The following is a 23,050-nucleotide window of genomic DNA, read 5'->3' as shown; positions in this document are numbered from 1 at the left end:
GGAATGTGAAAGATATTGTCTATGTATAATAAGACAGAAGTATGTCTTTTTCTACGAAAGAAGAATAATGATAATTTTGAGAGTAGATTTACAATATTACAGCAAGCATAAAGAAGATCTGGTGTTCTGGATATGTTTCTTTTGCACCTTCAGATCTCCTTTCTATTTCACCTTCACTCAGCTCAATGCTGACTTATATGGATGGCATTAAAATTTCTTTTGTCTTTGGCCTTCCAAATAGATTTTGTCAAGGAGAATAAGGGGAGGGTCATATGCCTGAGCTAAGAGGGGAGAGTAATATCAGCATATTTGTCCTCTTGGCTCCCTCCATTTTGGTCATCTTATGCTGGTTGTGTGTCCCCATCAAAAAAGTCTCATAGTGTGTACACTGTGTACATGTGTACACATGTCTGTCTCAAATTGTGGTCATCCTCTCTCACTTTGGGCCTTCCTGGTGGCTCAGATGGTAAAGAATATGCCTGCAATGCAGCAGACCCAGGTTCAGTCCCTGGGTCAGAAAGATCCCCTGGAGAAGGAAAGGGCAACCTACTCCAGTATTCTTGCCTGGAAAATTCCATGGACAGAGGAGCCTGGTGGGATCACAAAGAGTTGGACATGACTGAGCAACTAACACTTTCACTTTCTCTCCCTCTATCCTTCAGGTATGAGAGTTATATTGGCCTTCACTGTTACTAGCCCGTAGCACAAGTAGTAGCCTCTTCTTTTCTCTTTGCCTATTGCCTATGACTTTGCAAATATACCCTTTATTAAACTCCTCTCCTATTGTCATTACATGAGTATTCCATCTATTGCTTCCCGACACTGGAGCTGAACATCAAGGGCATAATCTTATGGCCTTAGAAGCTCATAGTTAGAAATAAGTATGATTTGTTCACCTTAATTGTCTCTGAGTCTCCAGATCAGAAATTTTCAAGAACAAGAACAAGTGTGAGTTTGTGGTCAATTGGATCTTCCCTGGTGGCTCAGAGATAAAGGATCTGCCTGCCAATGCAGGAGACACAGGTTTGATCCCTGGGTTGGGAAGATCCACTGGAGGAGGGCATGGCAACCCACTCCAGTATTCTCGCTTGGGAAATCCTATGGACAGAGAATCCTGGCAGGTTACAGTCCATGGGATTACAAAAGAGTTGGACAAGATTTAGCAATTAAATAACAACACAACAATAACATCTACAACAAAGGAGGCAAGAATATGCAATGTGGGAAAAGATAGTCTCTTCAAAGGCAATGCTAAACAGCTATATGTAAAAGAATGAAACAAATATTTTCTCACATCATATACAAAAAAGATAAACTCAAAATGGATTGAAGACATAAATGTCAGACCAGAGACTGTAAAATTTCTAGGAAAAAAAATAGAGATCAGTCTTTGATAAAAATTGTAGCAATATTTTTTTTGGATATGTCTCCTATGGCAAAAGAAAAAAAATAGAACCTAATTATAAACATAAAAGCTTTTGTACAGAAAAGGAAATCATCCACAAAATGAAAAGATAACTTACTGAATGGGAGACAATATTTGTGAATGATATGACTGATAAGGGGTTAATATCTAAAATATATAAACAGCTCATAAAATTCAATATAACAAAACCCCAAACAACCCATTTCAGGAAACCTAAATAGACATTTTTTTTTTCAAAGAAGACATACAGATGGCTATGAGGCATGCGGAAAGATGCTCAGCATCACTAATCATCAGAGATGTGAAAATCCAAGCCACAATGAGATATCACCTCACATCTGTCAGAATGGCTACCATCGAAAACATCACAAAGAACGAATATTGGAGAGAAGGTGGAGAAAAGGGAGCCCCAGTACATTGTTGGTAGGAATTTAAATTGGTGCAGCTACTATGGAAACCAGTACAGAGGTTCCTCAAAAACCTAAATATAGAACTGCAACATGATCCAGCAATTCCCCTTCCGGATATATAGCTGAAGAAGAGAATGACACGAGCTCGAAAAGATATGTGCACCCCAGTGTTGATAGCAGCATTGTTTTCAATAGTCACCGCATGGAAGCCACCCAAGTGACCACTAACAGATGAATACAGAAATAAGATGTGATACACACACAGACATATGCATGCTAGAATATTACTCAGCCATTAAAAAAATGAAATCTGCAACAATGGATGAACCTGGAGTGTATTATGCTTAGTGAAATGTCATAGAGAAAGGCAAATATTGTATGCTATCAATTATGTATGGAATCTGAAAATAAAACAAATTAATATAACAAAATAGAAACAGACTCACAGATATAGAGAACAAATGAGTGGTTACCAGTGTAGAAAAGGAACGGGGCAAGATTAGGAAGGGGGCTTCAGAATTACAAACTACTATATAAAATATATAAGATACAAGAATATATTGTATATCACAAGGAATATACTCAATATTTTATAACAACATGAAATGGAGTGCAATCTAAAAATACTGTATGTTGTACACCTCAAACTAATATTAAAAATCAACCATACTTTAAAAAACTAAAATGTTAAAAAAGTCATTTCAATTTCTTTATATAAATATTTCTATATTTATACTCTAAACAATAATATTTGCATAAAAAATATGAGCTACTTGCAAATATTCCAAAACTCCTTGATAATGTAGACTTATATACATGTGAAAATTAGCTGGTTGGCTGCATTGAAATATCAGAATGCACTCACTTCCATAATTTGGTTTGAATATTGAGACTGATGACACCATACACAGACCAAGAGGTTATTACACAGTTGAGACTTTTCTGGGAAGAACAATGTAAACCTCCTAAAGAGGTGCAAAAACAGCTTGATGGACAAAGAAAGAAGTCTGGCTAGAGCTTTTTATTGTGATTTTGGAGTGGGGCCAGGGTAAGGACTCCTAAGCAGATTGACAAGGGGCTTGTAGGGCTTGACTCTCCCTCCAATGCCAAAGGATTTTTTATTTGCTCCCTCATTTGTGGGACAGAGGGTAATAAGCCAGAGTAAAGTTTAACAGTTATTAACAGTTAAACAAAAAAAAAAGAAATCTGTGTTATATTAACCAGTAACTAATTTTAATTTAATTATATTCTGTCTCAGCATCATTTCTTTAGCCTGTTTCAAAATTTCAAACTTACAAATCAAGATCCTTTGTTAAAAGACTTTTTCATAGAATATGGCTCAGTTTTTAAACATGTTTTAGTTATTTTAAAATTAATGTAATTATATTTTAATAAACATCTTCCCCATAAAATCAGAGAAACAAGAACCAAGGCTACTTTTGCCCAATATTTAATTCAAAAACTATAGCTGAGGATGGGACAGAACCACTGAAAATAACTCACCCCTGAGAATCAGGAATCTAGTGGTCCCCTGAGACTTAGGCTAAATCAGAATAATAGTGGACACATCCTTTCTACACTCCACCACCAGGCTAAGAAACATCAAGTGATAAGACACAATAGTTTTCTGCTAGACAAAGTCCAAGAGCAGGTAAAGACTATTTTTGACTGAAGCACAATACAAAGGAAAGACCTAAAGATGAGGATGAGCAAATACTGAGATAAAACCACTGGCAAACCGACTCCTACCCTAAAAATAGGGTATAATTTGAACCCTGTACTATGCTGAAGGAAACCATAGTAACAACAAATCCCAAATACATACCAACTCCTAACTAGATTGACTCAATTCCCATAAAAATAGTTTAGCAGAAGGCAAGTAATCCCATTTACAATCCCATAAGGAAAAACAAAACTATTTCAATTCACTTCAGTCTCTAGGGCACTACACAAGATGTCCAACGATAAAAAAATAAATTACAAGGCATACAAAAAAAGAAAGTTAAAAACAACATATTGTCAAACAAGAAAGAAATTAACAGAACTAAACTGAGGATGTAGATTTGGAATTATCAGACAGATAATTTAAAATAATTAAGATTAATATGCTAAATATTCCAATTAAATAGATCAGTTCAGTTCAGTTCAGTCGCTCAGTCGTGTCCGACTCTTTGCAACCCCATGAATTGCAGCACGCCAGGCCTCCCTGTCCATCAACATCTCCCGGAGTTCACTCAAACTCACCTCCATCGAGTCCGTGATGCCATCCAGCCATCTCATCCTCTGTCGTCCCCTTTTCCTCCTACCCCCAATCCCTCCCAGCACCAGAGTCTTTTCCAATGAGTCAACTCTTCGCATGAGGTGGCCAAAGTACTGGAGTTTCAGCTTTAGCATCATTCCTTCCAAAGAACACCCAAGGCTGATCTCCCTTAGAATGGACTGGTTGGATCTCCTTGCAGTCCAAGGGACTCTCAAGAGTCTTCTCCAACACCACAGTTCAAAGCATCAATTCTTTGGCACTCAGCTTTCTTTACAGTCCAACTCTCACATCTATACCTGACCACTGGAAAAACCATAGCCTTGACTAGATGGACTTTTGTTGCCAAAGTAATGTCTCTGCTTTTCAATATGCTATCTAGGTTAGTAATGCTCAAAATTCTCCAAGCCAGGCTTCAGCAATACATGAACCGTGAACTTCCAGATGTTCAAGCTGATTTTAGGAAAGACAGAGGAACCAGAGATCAAATTGCCAACATCCGCTGGATCATGGAAAAAGCAAGAGAGTTCCAGAAAAACATCTATTTCTGCTTTATTGACTATGCCAAAGCCTTTGACTGTGTGGATCACAATAAAGAGTGGAAAATTCTGAGAGAGATGGGAATACCAGACCACCTGACTCCCCTCTTGAGAAACCTATATGCAGGTCAGGAAGCAACAGTTAGAACTGGACATGGAACAACAGACTGGTTCCAAATAAGAAAAGGAGTAAGTCAAGGCTGTATATTGTCACCCTGCTTATTTAACTTATATGTAGAGTACATCATGAGAAACGCTGGGCTGGAAGAAGCACAAGCTGGAATCAAGCTTGCCAGGAGAAATATAATAACCTCAGAAATGCAGATGACACCACCCTTATGGCAGAAAGTGAAGAGGAACTAAAAAGCCTTTTGATGAAAGTGAAAGAGGAGAGTGAAAAGGTTGACTTAAAGCTCAACATTCAGAAAACGAAGATCATGACATCTGGTCCCGTCACTTCATGGGAAATAGATGGGGAAACAGTGGAAACAGTGTCAGACTTTATTTTTCTGGGCTCCAAAATCACTGCAGATGGTGATTGCAGCCATGAAATTAGAGGGGGGTTCATGTTTGGGAACGCATGTACACCTGTGGTGGATTCATGTCAATCTATGCCAAAACCAATACAGAATTGTAAAGTAAAAATTAAAAAAAAAAAAAAAGGTTAAATGCTGGCTCTCTAAAAAAAAAAAAATAATAAATAAATAAAAGACGCTTACTCCTTGGAATTAAAGAGATGGATAAAGTGAAATACCAAATAGGTAATGGTCTGTATGTCAACCTGGTTAGGATATAATAATCAATGTTTTTCAATTAGACACTAATTTACATGTTACTATGAAGGTATTTTGTAGATGTAGTAGCTCAAGGAGTATGGAACAAGATAAATATGAAACAACAACAATTAATCCACCTAGGCATATGACAATCAACCTACTGAAAATTAAAGACAAAGAGAAAATCTTGAAAGAAAAAGAACGTCACATATAAAGAAATGGAAATAAGAATATAGAAGATTTCTCATCAAGCTACACATTTCTACTGATACTGGAAGGATTTATTAAAAATGCTGAAGTACAAACTCAAAACAAGTAGATAAAATCTATTAACTGAATATTCTATACCCAACCAAAAATCCTTCAAATTTGCAAAGAAAAGATTTAGGTTTACAAACAATAATTTAAAGGATTTATTGCCAACTCACCTGCAAAAAATGTTAGTGTTTTAAAGGTAGAATGAATATATTCAGAGCAAGGAAAGTTACCATGAATAAAGAGAGCTATTACGTATGATAAATAGATCAATATTTGTATGTGATTTTTTTTTACCATTCTTTTACTTTTAATCTGCTTATATTATTGTATTTAAATTTCTTATAGACAGCATATAGTTGGGTCTTGTAGTCTTTTTTTTTAAAACCCATTCAAATAATCTTTGTCTTTTGATGTTATTATATCATTTGAATTTACTATAATTACTGATGTATTTTTCTGTAGGCATACCATCATGTTGTTTGCTTTCTGTTTGTTTTCCTTTTGTTTTTCTTCCATGACCACCCCTTTCCGTTCTCTTTCATATTGCGTGAACATTTCTGGTATTCCATTTTAGTAGCCCATTTTACCCATTGTAATGTTGACTATATCTTTTGTATTATGTTTTTGCTAGTTGCTAAAGAAATTAAACATACCTAGATTTTCAGTTTACTTGATATTTTACCGTTTCAAATGCAACATAGAAACCTTACTACCATGTAAGTGGTCAGATATCCTGTCCCCCTTCGTATCATATTATCAAACTTCACAAGACAACGTTAGATTATTTTGCTTCTAACCGTAACACATATTTCAACAAAATTAAGAAAAGAGAACAATTTATTTTACTTATCCACATGTTTACAATTCCTGTTGTTTTTACAACAGTAGTAAATTCTAAGTACTTCTGGATTTATTTTGCTTTCATCAGAAGAACTTCCTTTAGTATTCCTTGTTGTTTTGTTTAGTCGTTCAGTTATGTCAGACTCTTTTGTGGGCCCACGGACTGTAGCCCGCCAGGCTTCTCTCTCCATGGGATTTCCCAGGCAAGAATACTGGAGTGGGTTGCCACTTCCTCATCTTCCAGACCCGGGAATCAAACCTATGACTCCAGAGTCTTCTGCATTGGCAGGCGGATTCTTTACTACTATGCCACAGGGGAAGCCCTTGGTATTCCTTCAGTTCAGTTCAGTTCAGTCACTCACTCTTTGTGACCCCATGGACTGCAGCAGGCCAGCCTTCCCTGTCAATCACCAGCTCCCGGAGTTTGCTCAAACTCATGTCCATTGAGTTGGTGATGCCATCCAGCCATCTCATCCTCTGTTGTCCTCTTCTCCTGCTTTCAATCTTTCCCAGCATCACTTTTCAGTTAAAATTTACATTTGACAGTATCATATATTTCTCAAGACTTTTGGCTCAGGTGGTAAAGAGTTTGCCCACAATGTGGGAGACCCGGGTTTGAATCCTGAGTCAAGAAGATCCCCTGGAGAAGGAAATGGCAACCCACTCCAATATTCTTGGCTGGAAAATCCCATGGATGGAGGCATCTTGTGGGCTGCAGTCTTTGGGGTCGCAAAGAGTCAGACAAAACTGAGAAACTTCACTTTCACTATCTCTTTTCGTTCAAGTGTATTCTTTCTTACTTCTTGAGCATGAATATAAGTGCTGCCTTAAAATCTGCTTGATAATTACAACAGCAGAGTCAAATCAAGGTATACATCTATTGTTTGTCTTTTCTTTGAGAGTTATTAAATTTTTTCCAGTTATTTTTCATATAAGTTTGCATTGCATTCTGTATTTGAATATTATGTTAAAATATTCTTCAGTTCAGTTCAGTCACTCAGTCTTGTCCGACTCTTTGCGACCCCATGAATTGCAGCACGCCAGGCCTCCCTGTCCATCACCAACTCCCGGAGTTCACTCAAACTCACGTCCGTCGAGTCAGTGATGCCATCCAGCCATCTCATCCTCTGTCATCCCCTTTTCCTCCTGCCCCCAATCCCTTCCAGCACCAGAGTCTTTTCCAATGAGTCAGCTCTTCACATGAGGTGGCCAAAGTATTGGAGTTTCAGCTTTAACATCAGTCCTTCCAGTGAACACGTAGGACTGATCTCCTTTAGAATGGACTGGTTGGATCTCTTTGCAGTCCAAGGGATTCTCAAGAGTCTTCTCCAACACCACAGTTCAAAAGCATCAATTCTTCGGTGCTCAGCTTCCTTCACAGTCCAACTCTCACATCCATACATGACCACTGGAAAAACCATAGCCTTGACAAGACGGACCTTTGTTGGCACAGTAATATCTCTGCTTTTGAATATGCTGTCTAGGTTGGTCATAACTTTCCTTCCAAGGAGAAACTGTCTTTTAATTTCATGGCTGCAATCACCATCTACAGTGATTTTGGAGCCCAGAAAAATAAAGTCTGACACTGTTTCCACTGTTTCCCCATCTATTTGCCATTAAGTGATTGGACCACATGCCATGATCTTAGTTTTCTGAATGTTGAGCTTAAGCCAACTTTTTCACTCTCCTCTTTCACTTTCATCAAGAGGCTTTTTAGTTCCCCTTCACTTTCTGTCATAAGAGTGGTGTTATCTGTATATCTGAGGTTATTGATATTTCTCCCAGCAATCTTGATTCCAGCTTGTGCTTCTTCCAGCCCAGTGTTTCTCATGATGTATTCTGAATATAAGTTAAATAAGCAGGAGGACAATATGCATCCTTGACGTACTCCTTTTCTTTTGGAACCAGTCTGTTGTTCCATGTCCAGTCCTAACTGTTGCTTCCTGACCTGCATACAGGTTTCTCAAGAGGCAGGTCAAGTGGTCTGATACTCCCATCTCTTTCAGAATTTTCCACATTTTTTTGTGATCCACATAGTCAAAGGCTTTGGCCTAGTCAATAAAGCAGAAATAGATGTTTTTCTGGAACTCTCTTGTTTTTTCAATGATCCAGCAGATGTTGGCAATTTGATCTCTGGTTCCTCTGCCTTTTCTAAAACCAAAATGTTCTTGATGTCATTTAATTACTGCAGGGAATGATTGATTTTAGTTGTAATTGAGTCCAGTTAAGTTCTCATACACATTCCGTCAGTTTGTCTACGTGCTTGTCATATTTTTTCCTTCTCTACCATATGTGTATCATTTGATGACTTGTCTGGAATCTAGGTGGTCATGAGCATATTAGTTTTATTCTCAAGGAGTTTCATATTCTGTTTACTTCATAAACATTTGCATGAATCTTGAGGATGAACCCAAGTGTTAATACACAGCATTATGGTATCTCTTCCCTGAGCACCTGACTCAGTGATTTCGAGACTTCCCTGGAGGCTCAGATGCTAAAGCATCTGCCTACAATGCAGGAAACCCAGGTTCAATCCCTGGGTCAGGAAGATCCCCTGGAGAAGGAAATGAAAACCCACTCCAGTACTCTTACCTGGAAAATCCCATGGACACAGTCCACAGGGTCACAAAGAGTCGGACACGACTGAGTGACTTCACTTTCACTTTTACTTTACCAGTTCCCAGGGTCTCACTTCTTGGTCTTCAAGCTATAAAATTGGACCATTAGTTTCTCTACCCAGTCACATAAATTCTAGCACTATCTTTCCTCTAGGGCCAAGGAAAGATAGTATGTGTGTATGTGTGTGTGTGTGTGTGTGTGTATGTGTGTGTATATATGTGTGTGTGTGTGTGTGTGTATGTGTGTGTATATATGTGTGTATGTGTGTGTGTATGTATATGTGTGTGTGTGTGTATGTAGAGAGAAAAGCAGCAGTGTGGATTCTTCTCATGCACTCAGGATCATAGTTCTCATGGTCACAGAAAACATACTGTCTCTCAGAGTTCTGGATTCTTGCCCAGTTACACTACTATCATTTTGCTGCTGCTGACCAAAAATTCCCTTGAGGCTAGAGTGAAAGAGAACAACAAAATTTCCAGGAGACTTTTTTCATTTGTTCTAGCCTTTAAGCTTCCCTCTTTCCTATTATTCAGAGCAGAAAGTTTAGCTTCTTTTGGTACTCTTTCTCTCTGCATTCAATAAAGAGTTCTGGGTTACATATTGACTTTGAATATGCAGAGTATATCATGAGAAACGCTAGACTAGAAGAAACACAAGCTGGAATCAAGATTGCTGGGAGAAATATCAATAACCTCAGATATGTAGATGACACCACCCTTATGGCAGAAAGTGAAGAGGAACTAAAAAGCCTCTTGATGAAAGTAAAAGAGGATAGTGAAAAAGTTGGCTTAAAGCTCAACATTCAGAAAACGAAGATCATGGCATATGGTCCCATCACTCCATGGGAAATAGATGGGGAAACAGTGGAAATAGTGTCAGACTTTATTTTTCTGGGCTCCAAAATCACTGTAGATGGTGATTGCAGCCATGAAATTAAAAGACACTTACTCCTTGGAAGAAAAGTTATGACCAACCTAGAAAGCATATTGAAAAGCAGAGACATTACTTTGCCGACTAAGGTCCGCCTAGTCAAGGCTATGGTTTTTCCAGTAGTCATGTATGGATGTGAGAGTTGGACTGTGAAGAAGGCTGAGCACCGAAGAATGGATGCTGTGGTGTTGGAGAAGACTCTTGAGAGTCCCTTGGACTGCAAGAAGATCCAACCTGTCCATTCTGAAGATCAGCCCTGGGATTTCTTTGGAAGGAATGATGCTAAAGCTGAAGCTCCAGTACTTTGGCCATCTGATGGGAAGAGTTGACTCATTGGAAAAGACTTTGATGCTGGGAGGGATTGGGGGCAGGAGAAGAAAGGGACGACCGAGGATGAGATGGCTGGATGGCATTACTGACTCGATGGAAGCGAGTCTGGGTGAACTCCGGGAGTTGGTGATGGACAGGGAGGCCTGGTGTGCTGTGATTCATGGGGTCGCAAAGAGTCAGACACGACTGAGTGACTGAAATGAACTGAACTGAACTGAGAGGATAAGAGCCTGGAGCAAGAAATGGGACAGTTTAAGTTCTCATTTCATTTTCCAGTAGATATTGTACTAAATATTCTTCAGAGTCCAGATATAATTATTTCATGTCCAGGGTTTTGAGAGGCATTCTGTGGGAAAGACAGAGAAGAATGTAGTTACTCCATCTTGAGTGGAACTAGAACCTTTGATTGTATATGTTAAAGAAATTCACTCGTGCTTGTGCTCTTGCTCAGTAGCACCTGACCTCTTTGTGACCCCAGGGACTATAACCCTCCAGGCTTCTCTGTCCCTGGGATTTTCCAGGCAAGATTACTGGAGCGGGTTGCTGTTTCCTTTTCCAGTGGATCTTCCGGACCCAAGGATCAGTGGAACCCACTGGCTTCTGCACTGTAGGTAGATTCTTTACCACTGAGCTACCAGGGAAGCCTTGTCAAAGAAATTCATGGAAACCAAGTTTATTTAGCATATATTTATGTGTTAAAAGTTTTTGTTTTTTCTAAATTGTAGTTGTCTGATAACCGTCATCATTAGAATAATAATAATCAAAATTCCCAACATTTAGGCTCTCATTTACAAAGAGTTTGCATGTACACCATATCATTTTTATTTTTTCAACAGTTCTGGATGGTATTATTAAGCTTCTTCAGCTAAAGGAAATCTAATTTAGAGGATTTGTTTCTTCTCAAGTTCACTCAGCTTATAACTATCAAAGCCAAGTCACAAACCAGATTCTTCCACCAGATATTAGTACTCTCACATGAATGTTTTCTGAAATGTTAAAGAAGCAGTGATATAGCTGTCAGCAATCATAAAAGCCATAGTGAATCAAAGTCTTATGTTAACCAATGAGTATTACAAGTAGTCTTCTAGTCTAGTAATTTGAAATCCAGTTCCTTTTAATAAGCTGGAGAATAAAAATATATATCAAAATGCCTTAGGAGAGTTAATACATACTTTTGACTAGTAGGTAGTAAAACTACTTACTAATATGGTACGAAGCTACATGAATTATCTAAACTTCTTATTCAGAAACTGAGTTCTGTTGAACATCTTGAAAAAGAAACTACTAGTGTTGGTAATTGGCCTGTCAAGTCTGTTAGATCCAATGAGACACTTTTGAAAAAAAAAAAAAAAAAGACTTATTTCATATTTAAATAAATAAGAGCTCTTAATAAATCTTCAGATACATGTAACTGTTTTATATGATATAATGATAATTTTATATTTTAAATTTAAAATTATTTATAAAATCATATGTAAATTATATATAATTGTATATAAAGTGGAATATATGTATATATATATAGTACACACACACACATACACATGCACACACGCAGATGTCCCTGACTTAATGTTTCAACTTACAAGTTTTCAGCTTTACAATGGTACGGAAGTGGTATGTACTCAATAGAAACCACACTCTGAACTTTGAATTTTAATCTTTTCCTAGACTCGTGATATACAATACAGTATGACACTCTCTTGCGATGTTGGGCAGCAGCAGTGAGCCACAGCTCCCAGTCAGCCACACAATCAGGAGAGTAAACAACTGACACACTTAGCTGTTCTGTACCCAAACAGCCATTCTATTTTTAACTTTCAGTATTCAATAAATTACATGATATATTCAATACTTTGGTGGCTTCACAGGTGGAACAGTGGTAATGAATCCACCTGCCAATTCAGGAAACACAGGAGATGTGGGTTTGATTTCTAGGTCAGGCAGATCCCCTAGAGAAGGAGATGGCAACCCACTTCATTATACTTACCTGGAAAATCCCACGACAGAGGAGTCTGGCAGGGTATAGTCCATGGGGTCACAAAGAGTCAGATATAACTGAGCATACCCACACACATTCAGTAGTTTATTATAAAATAGGTTTTGTGTTAGATGATTTTGCCCAACTGTAGGCTAATGTAAGTGTTCTGAGCATGTTTAAGGCAGGCTAGGCTAAGCTATGATATTGAGTAAATTAGGTGTATTAAATGAATTTTAGACTTACGGAGTTTTCAACTTACTATGAATCTGTTTGGATGTTACCTCATTATAATTCAAAGAAGTTCTTATTAAAAACATTTGTTTTGTAGTAAAAATCTCACCAAAGTATCTAAGAAAACTCAGAAAGGCTTTTTTTTGTAAATATCTAGAGATACCCTTCTCTTCCCAATATGTCCCTGCACGAATTAAAAGACTGAAATTCATAGGCAAAAAATAGGGCATTAAATAATATGGACTTGTGATCACATACTGCATGTCAGAGATACTACTGACATATCAGGTGTTGTAGAAAAATGTAGGGGAATAGCTCTACAAATCATGCTTTCTGGAGTGAATAGTCTCATCTATATTCCATCAGTTCAGGGAGAAAAAGGCAGGAAAAAACTCCACCTCAATCAAGAAGAGCTGAACTGGATGAATGCCTGTGAGGTGCTGAATATTGAGCTAGGAACAAGCTAGTCTAATCAACTTGTCTTCCAGGTAAAGATTTGGAAAATTCTTGCAACATCAAGCAATGAAGCTATTCATTGTCAGTATTTTAAACATAAAAATCCATTACAGGAGGTGTTTGAATATTAAGCATTTTATAATATGACATATAACTTTTCTGTTTATTAGCTTATACTGTATAGAATTTCACTGAGTTGCTGCATACATGAAAGAACATGAACCTAGTGCTTTGTTTCCATTGAAACAATCTGGCAACTATTCTAAGTGACCTGTGACCAAATCCAAGGACATGTTACTTATCCCGTCTCTTAGCAAAACCACGTATGGATAAATATTTCCTTATTTAGCAGTCATTATGGGTTGAATTGTGTTTCTCCAAAAAGACATGTTGAAATCGTCACCCTGAATGAAAGCATATTTGTAAATAACGTCACGGCAGATGGTAAGATGAGATCATGGGGGAGTAGCATGAGCCCTTGACCCAATGACTGCGTTGTTATAAGAAGAGAACGCAAAGACAAGACAGCGACGCAGGAGGGGACCCGCACGTGGTGACAGAGGTGGAGGTCAGAGAGCAGCAGCCGAAAGCCAAGGGTTGTCCGCCCCCACCGGAAGCTATCAAGAGACAAGGAGGGATTCTCATCAGGCTCAGAGGGAGCAGCACCCTGATTTTGGATTTCTAATCTCTGTATCTGTGAGAAAAAATCAAATAAAATTCTGTGGTTTTAAACCACTCAGTTTGTCTTACTTTGTTGCAGCAGCCATAGAAAGCTAATAGAGAAGTGGAGAAACAAAATGTTATGTGATATGTAAAAATTAACTCTAGTGAAAGAAACATCTTTTAAACTCACAGATAAAATACAGTGTTTAAAGTAGGAATGGATTAAAATAACCTTGTATTTATCATTTATATCTTCAACTGAGGGCAACAAGATGTGGCTTCTAAAAAATGCAGACATTTATGAAAGGAAAATCTAAGACGAAAGTAAAGACACAAAAGAAGAGACTTGATAAGAATACAGTGCCATAGGAAAACCCAAATTTCAAAACAAAATGAAAATTCACTTTGGAGTGAATAGAGAAAGAATTAAGTTGAAAATCAGACCAGTGAAATTCTTAGTCATTAAAATTCTCCAAGATTCAAGAAATAATGAGAGAAGATAGGAGGAAAAATATTAAAAGAGAACAAACATAAATGTTGTCATTCTTGACAAGATTAAAAAAGCTTAAATAATAGAACAGAATCAACAATAACATATTTGAAAAAAATGACATGGGGCTGAATAGATATTGAAATAAATCAATGCATATAGAGAAATATTAACACTCATCAATATTAATTTTAGATAAAGTAGAATTTGTGGGGAGAATACTACTATATGAGACAAAGAAAAACTGTTATATAGATAGTAATTTCATTTCACTTACCTATGAAAAATGAAAGCATTTGTCCATAAAGATTTGTACAATAATGCTCGTAACAAGTTTATTCATAATACCCCCAAAACTGGAAATAGCCTAACTACCAAAATGAGAATGAGTAAACTGATATACAAGAAACTTACTCATCAATAAAGAAGAATAAATTACACTTGTACTTAAAAACGTAAACTTTAAAAATACCCTGAGCGAAAGAAATTTCACACAAAAGAGTATTTACACATTATATTCTCTTTGTATGAGGCTCCAGAAGAGAGAAAACTAAAAAGTCAGAACAGTGTTTGCTTTTCTGGGGATGGTGATGGGATTGCCTGGAAGAGGTGTGAAAGAATTTTCTGAACTGATTGTAATGTTATTTTTTTATCTTGAGAGGGTATGAGAAAACAATGAATTTATATACCTGTCAAAATTCAGTAAATGGTATACTTAAGAATTGAGTGGTACACTGTATATAAACTTTACCTTTTAAAAAAATATAATGTATACATTATAAATTTCTTTATAATTATAAAGAATTATAATTTCTTTATGTATTATAAATTTCTTTATAATGTATACATTATACAAAATTATGTGTTTTGGCATGAATTATACTGATGCCTGCAGCTTACCTTTTAATGTATCAAAAATAAGAACTGGTGGATGGATAAAAGAATAATCAGATGTACATATAAAGTAAATGTAAATATAGTAAATATATTAAGTATAGTAAAATTTTAATTACAGAATCAGATGATAGATATATGGTATTCACTCTACATTCTTTTAACTTTTTTGTATGTTTGAAAATTTTTATAATAAAATATTAGAAAACAAAACAAAAAAAAATCACCATAATAGCACCATAACAGATATCTGCAAAATAGTTTTGGATTTAAATGAAAATAAAATAAATTAGGTCTCATCTGTCACTGGATTGGATTTATCTTCACATTATATGTAGGTTTGAAACTGACAAGAATGTATGATGCTACTTTTTTTCAGGTATTGTGTAGCAGAAAGATGAGAACAGATATTTACTGGAGAAGGTTTGATCAGTACCTGACTGAAACCTCCATGCAGATTTTAAGAGCTCGTTTCTTTCTTATAACTTTGACCTGCAAATTCCAGTTCCCTTTTCTGGCCCAGATTCCAGCTTCTTCCTCTGGCAAGACTGTTTCTTTTACAGAATGCACCCACTAGACTTTTCTTAAACTTCACCTCTCTGCTCTGTAGTTAAGAAAAAACCTCCAGGCAGAAAGCAGTGTTGTTATTTGTTGGAGAGATTGGAGAAGGGGAAGCCTTTAAATTATGGTCCGCATTCATTGTTTTGCATGTGTGTTCAAACTATCATCATGGTCCTTATGTGGAGAATGTCTGCCACGGCAGTCTGTTTCTCAATGGGAAACTGGTAAATCTAAACAGTCTGGAGTTTAGTTAGCAGTGCTATGCCAATGTCAGTTTCTTAGCTTTGGAAAATATTAATATAAGATGTGAACAATGGTATAAAGTAGGCAAGCGGTATATAGGAACACCGTATAATCTTTGCACATCTTCATATGTAAGTCTACAATTTTTCCGAACTTAAAAGTTTACTTAAAATATATCCTTATTCTTGCTTCACTGTGTCAAAAATGGTACATGGAGTTACTCATTGCCCTCATGTACCTTTTCATCATCTCACAAGAGATTTTTATAGGAATAAGGTAAGTGAAAGACAAAATTTAGCAGACAAATAGGAGGATGAGTTCATTCACACTACTGAAGTCAGGAAGTATTCACTGATGCACAGAACCTCTCAAAGGAAAACAAAAAAGGGGTGTAGAATTTATAGAGGAAGATAACAAGGGAGTCTTGAGGGAGAGTGGACATTGAGTCTCCTCTGAAGTGTGGAAGACTAGTCTTATGTCTGGATACATGAGGGCAAGGTGTTGGTCCTTTGGGCTAGATGTATCTCAGAACTCTACTGCTGCTGCTAAGTCACTTCAGTCATGTCCGACTCTGTGTGACCCCATTGATGGCAGCCCAGCAGGCTCCCCCATCCCTGGGATTCTCCAGGCAAGAGTGCTGGAGTGGGTTGCCATTTCCTTCTCCAATGCTTGAAAGTGAAAAGTGAAAGGGAAGTCGCTCAGCCATGTCCAACTCTTTGCGACCCCATGGACTGCAGCCCACCAGGCTCCTCTGTCCATGGGATTTTCCAGGCAAGAGTATTAGAGTGGGGTGCCATCGCCTCTACACTGTGGGGGAATTTCTCAACCATGGCTGATTTTCCAGGACACAGAGCTTAGGTTAAGTTCAACACAGTCAGGAGTTTTAATGCTAGTGCTGCACTATTTGCTTCCCAGGAAATCATATTTTCAGACTCAAAATTTGTGGAGGGACTGAGATGGAATCATGGGGTTTAAAGCTCCTGCAAGCCTCTCTAGAGGCTCCTGGGTGGGGAAAACAGAACAAAACAAGGACTCTCTTGGGGAACAGGATTATACATCATAACTTTTGAAAAGAAAGGCTTAAAGACTGACAAAATACATGAGGAAACACCAGCAATGGTAATATGGGAGTATTACAGTTGTCTTTCAGTCCACCTCACCAAACTAACCTAGAACTGTCAGCTCAGTTTTTCCCATTTCGTATCCCTCCAAGAGAGGAAAGCTTCCTTCCTACTACTGTTGTCAGTCTACTTAATAAAATCCTGAGCAGAAGGAAATGGTGAGGAATGAATATGAAAGAGGCAGAAAGAAACTAGAAAACCAGAAAGACTGATGGTAGCAGTGGTAGAAGGGAAGATGTTATTAAGTGTTTGAAAACACAGATGAAAAAGTTTTGGAATGTGAGAGAATACATAGGAGAGGAAAGATGTAACAGGTTTTTTTTTAAGAAACTATTTAATTTCTCCTTAATAATTTTTATACATATGTAAACATTGAAATTTCTTTTAAATGACTTCCGGCTATTGGTCTGTTTTTCTTGAATACAATATCATTCTGAGACTAAACTACATGTACCCAGTTTTCTTTCTAAAATTGTACATAAGAAAGTATGTTCATATTGGTGCTGCTGACAGTTGAGGCTTGGTTTAGTGGCTAAGTCTTGGATGCTCATTGGAATCATCTGAGGAAACACTAAAATACTGATTCCTGGCTTCCATCCCCAGAGATTCTGGTTGAATTGGTCTGAGTGTGGCCTGAACTCAGTACTTTTAAACTATCTCCCAGTAATTCTAATCTGTAGCCACAATTGAAAATCACTGAGTACTAGATAGATACAAAGCTGACAGTAACATGTAACCCATGCCTGCTGACAGAATCATTGGTCGTTGTTTTTACTTCAAGTTACAGCCAGTCCTGTGATATCGTCCTGGTGAAGTAGCCACCATCCTTGCAAACATATGTGATAGGCAGAAGCTAACAGAGCACATCTTTCAGATTGCTTCCGTCTATCTACTGGCCATGTCTATCCAGTCCATCACGATTTCCATTTTCCCACTGTCGGGGTCATGTTCAGTAACACAGATAAAGAGGAGGCAGCAATGGCAGATATCATGGAATCCAGGAATGTGAAGATTGCCTAAATAAAACTTTGTTTTCACCCAATTGTCCAAAGTAACAATTCATAGGCAACTTTCCAAGTTGGTAGCTAATCCATAGAACTGGTTTGAAGCATATATAATAATTACTTAGTATTTATTTTATTATTTTAATAAGGACTGGAAATACCCAATAGCGTTTTATGTGATCTTGACTCTGTTTAAAGAGAAGCTATGAAACAGATGGATGTCCTGCTGACAGCCACCCAGGAGGCCAACATCTGAGAGAGATGTGGGAAGCTGCAAACAGTTTCAAAGTGATGAGGGGGAGTAGCACAAATCCTATTAGCAAATAATGGAATTTGTACATCCCCTGCACTGCCAAAGAGGAACTCTCTTGCCTGCTTTTTCTTACTATTTGTTTTCACTTAAAAGGCTATTAAAGCCTTCTCTAGTCTTGCAATAGAGCACATCTTCTCATTGTGCCCATTATCAGCCACAATAAATAGATTTGAGCTCAGAGACTCAGGCACTTTAATTGCCACTATGTACTTTTCTCAAGTAATAAAAAGAAAATATCAACTTTTATGTGTCCCCTTTGATATAGTCTATGTATAGTGCCGGCTCTTTATTCCCCCAAAGCCTCACTCCCTGGAAGAAGAAAAACTGGTTTGATGCTATTATTTGCCTTTAAAGAAAATCAATAGTCAAACTTAAAACACAATCTCACTTGGAAGTAAAACATAGAAGCTATTCAATATATTAGATACACATGGGCAGCAGTTTGTTTCCTTTGGTTACAAGGGACCTAAAAAGGAAGTTACTGAAATAAGATGGAGACTTACCTAAAGATGGAGACTTATTAGTCTTCTCTGGACATAACCAGAGGGTTATGAGCCAAACTCAGGGTTTGGCTGTATTGCATAATGTAAACAGCATATAATTTAATATAAATAAAATATGGATTTGAGTCTTGACCTCATCATACAAGTTGCATGGCATTGGGCAAATTACCTGACCTATCTGTGCCTCATTTCTATAGGTGTAAAATAAGAATAACAGCATCTATTGTATATTGAAAGTGTTAATTGCTCAGTCGTCTGCAACTCTTTGTGACCCCATGGACTGTAGCCTCCAGCTCCTCTGTCTGTGGAATTCTCCAGGCAAAAATGCTGGGGTGCATAGTCATTCCCTTCTCCAGTATATTGCATTTTGTATATTGCTATATTGCTGTTATATTAATAAGAGACATTGTTAAGTATAACACCTAACATAACATATTGCAAGTACTCAACAGAAAAATAGTAGATAAAGTTTCTTGCATCATTTTCTTCCCTATTATTCAAACAATGCCAAAAGCCTTGGAATTTTAAAAAATATCTTCAAATAAATAATTCTTAATCTTTATAAGTTGTGAACATGAAAATGGGCTGAACACTGTGAATTCTTCCTCTCCCTACAAACTTCTCATATACACTACACTTTATATACCAATCAGTTAAAATCTTTGTCATACAGCCAGTCTTCTGAATGACAAATCCCATAGCACTCATTTTTCAGAAAGTATCCTGAGTGATCTTACTTGGAACGATAATGAGGAATGAGTGAGAGGTTATAAGTTCAACGGAAGTGATTTCCATTCACAAGAAGTGCTCAATAGTGTTCCTTCTGATTCGAGAGGAAAAGAGCGATCCAGTTATTTCTCTGGGACATGATATTGGGAATGTGATTTGTGATCCTGCATGGCTGAAGTTGGAAATTTGAAATGACAGAAACATCACTTGAACTACAAGCCTTCAAAGTGTGATCATTATGCTGGGAATATATTATTCTCAGTTGATCAATATCTGACACTGTAGGCAATTTTTAAATGTATAACACCATGGCTGAAGCCTTCATCTTTGTGTAGTAGTATTTAATTATCAGAATTTTACAATAATAACATTAATGGCGATGGGATTATTTGGTCCATAAAAGATAGCCATAAAAATAAGAATTGAGATAGATATGCATAATATAATCTTTTTGCTTGCTATTGTTTGAGAAAGGGATATTTTCAATTTTACCTTTCTCTTAACCGTAGAAACTAAGCCTGGACCATGCAACAGTATGCTAAGCCTCGGACTAAGCTCTACTGATTTACTGCATTCCGTTACTGCTCTTCTGGGCTTCACAATTGGCTCCGTGGTAAAGAATTTACCTGCCAATGCAGGAGACTCGGGAGACATACCTTCTATCCCTGGGTCAGGAAGATCCCATGGAGAAGGAAATGGCAACCCATTCCAGTATTCTTGCCTGGAAAATTCCATGGGCAGAGGAGCCTGCAGACTACAGTACATGGAGTCACATAGAGTTGGACACAACTGAGCGTGCACACTACTACTCATCTATTGCACTACTGTGTTTTTCATTTGTGATTGAATGAAGGAAAGTATTAGTGAGAAGTCTATTTGATACTGAATAAAAAGTATAATTTATTTTTCACCCAGTTATTTAAAATGTGAGGATTTCTGTACTTCCTTCATCACCCATTGAGGCAGTCGTGCATTGACTATGTAATGATACCATATGATGCTTTTTTTGGAAGGATAAATTTGTGTTAATAAGGAATAAGCCAAAGATATCCCCTCTTCTTTTCATATCTAATTATAAATATATTACCCTTTTTTCTTTTATTTATATTAGCATAATCTTAAGAGTACATATTTACTGATTCACTTACTTGGACCTTGAGCAAGTAGGAACTGAAATAAGTAGAAAAAATTTCCACTATTTGCCTTTGAAAAGCCCCAGACTAGTAGAAGATAATTACATATGAGTATTTATACATATGTTTTATGTATATAGAGAGCTAGTATTCATCATTATAATAAATAATATTTATGGTTTTGTCCAATGTGCTATACTGTTCCAGTTTAATTATTTCCTCTTGTTTACATCCTGACTCCTAAATCCTTGTTTCTATAAAACCAAAAGTGTATTTTATAGCCAAAAGACATATTATTGCAAATTATGTTTTCAATGGGGCTTCATTTGAGCCATTGTTTTGAAGCATTTAAGTCACAGATATGGATTAATAAAAGCATTGGGTCAAGCACTCTTTTATAAATATTTGGTTAAAATGAGCAATACACCAAAGAAGAACATCTGCCTTCTCTTTATGACTAATTTCTTCCTGGTTCTTTAAAATATAACAGCTAATCTACTCTTACACTCATATCAGATATTTGGTGCTTGAAAACTGACTCATTATCTTAAATCAAACCTCAGTATTCCCCTCTAATACCTTAGAGGAACCATATTTATGTTCAAAATAGATTGCATTTGTGGAATAAATTCCTTTCTGTATATTTAATCAGTCATTTGAAGTTCATATCAGGTCAGTTCAGTTCAGTTGCTGAATCATGTCCACTCTTTGCAACCCCATGAATTGCAGCATGCCAGGCTTCCCTGTCCATCACCAACTCCTGGAGTTCACTCAAACTCATGTCCATCGAGTCGGTGATGCCATCCAGCCATCTCATGCTCTGTTGTCCCTTCTTCTCCTGCCCCTAAACCCTCCCAGCATCAGAGTCTCTTCCAATGAGTCAGCTCTTCATATCAGGTGGCCAAAGTATTGGAGTTTCAGCTTTATCATCAGTCCTTCCAATGAACACCCAGGACTGATCTTCTTTAGAATGGACTGGTTGGATTTCCTTGCAATCCAAGAAATTCTCAAGAGTCTTCTCCAACACCACAGATTAAAAGCATCAGTTCTTTGGTGCTCAGCTTTCTTCACAGTCCAACTCTCATATCCATACATGACCACTGGAAAAACCATAGCCTTGACTAGACAGACCTTTGTTGGCACAGTAATATCTCTGCTTTTGAATATGCTGTCTAGGTTGGTCATAACTTTCCTTCCAAGGAGTAAGTGTCTTTTAATTTCATGGCTGCAATCACTATCTGCAGTGATTTTGGAGCCCCCCAAAATAAAGTCTGACACTATTTCCACTGTTTCCCCATCTATTTCCCGTGACGGGATGGAACCGGATGCCATGATCTTAGTTTTCTGAATATTGAGCTTTAAGTCAACTTTTTCACTCTACTCTTTCACTTTCATCAAGAGACTCTTTAGTTCCTCTTCACTTTCTGCCGTAAGCGTGGTGTCATCTGCATATCTGAGGTTATGGATATTTCTCCCTGCTATCTTGATTCCAGCTTGTGTTTCTTCCAGTCCAGTGTTTCTCATGATGTATTCTGCATATAAGTTAAATAAGCAGGGTGACAATATACAGCCTTGACGTACTCCTTTTCCTATTTGGAACCAGTCTGTTGTTCCATGTCCAGTTCTAACTGTTGCTTCCTGACCTGCATACAGGTTTCTCAAGAGGTGGGTCAGGTGGTCTGGTATTCCCATCTCTTTCAGAATTTTCCACAGTTTATTGTGATCCACACAGTCAAAGGCTTTGGCATAGTCAATAAAGCAGAAATAGATGTTTATCTGGAACTCTCTTGCTTTTTCCATGATCCAGCAGATGTTGGCAATTTGATCTCTGGTACCTCTGTCTTTTCTAAAACCAGCTTGAACATCTGGAAGTTCATGGTTCACCTATTGCTGAAGCCTGGCTTTGAGAATTTTGGGCATTACTTTCCTAGCGTGTGAATGAGTGCAGTTGTGCAGTAGTTTGAGCATTCTTTGGCATTGCTTTTCTTTGGGATTGGAATGAAAACTGCCTTTTTCCAGTCCTGTGGCCACCACTGAGTTTTCCAAAATCCTGGCATATTGACTGCAGCCCTTTCACAGCATCATCTTTCAGAATTTGAAACAGCTCAACTGGAATTCCATCACCTCCACTAGCTTTGTTCGTAGTGATGCTTCCTAAGGCCCGCTTGACTTCACATTCCAGGATGTCTGGCTCTAGGTGAGTGATCACACCATCATGATTATCTGGGTCATGAAGATCTTTTTTGTACAGTTCTTCTGTGTATTCTCGCCACCTCTTCTTAATATCTTCTGCTTCTGTTAGGTCCATACCATTTCTGTCCTTTATCAAGCCTATCTTTGCAT

This window comes from Oryx dammah, unplaced genomic scaffold (assembly GCF_014754425.2).
Source record: "Oryx dammah isolate SB20612 unplaced genomic scaffold, SCBI_Odam_1.1 HiC_scaffold_26, whole genome shotgun sequence".
NCBI classification, from domain to species: Eukaryota; Metazoa; Chordata; class Mammalia; order Artiodactyla; family Bovidae; genus Oryx; species Oryx dammah.
This window is presented reverse-complemented; position numbering follows the sequence as displayed.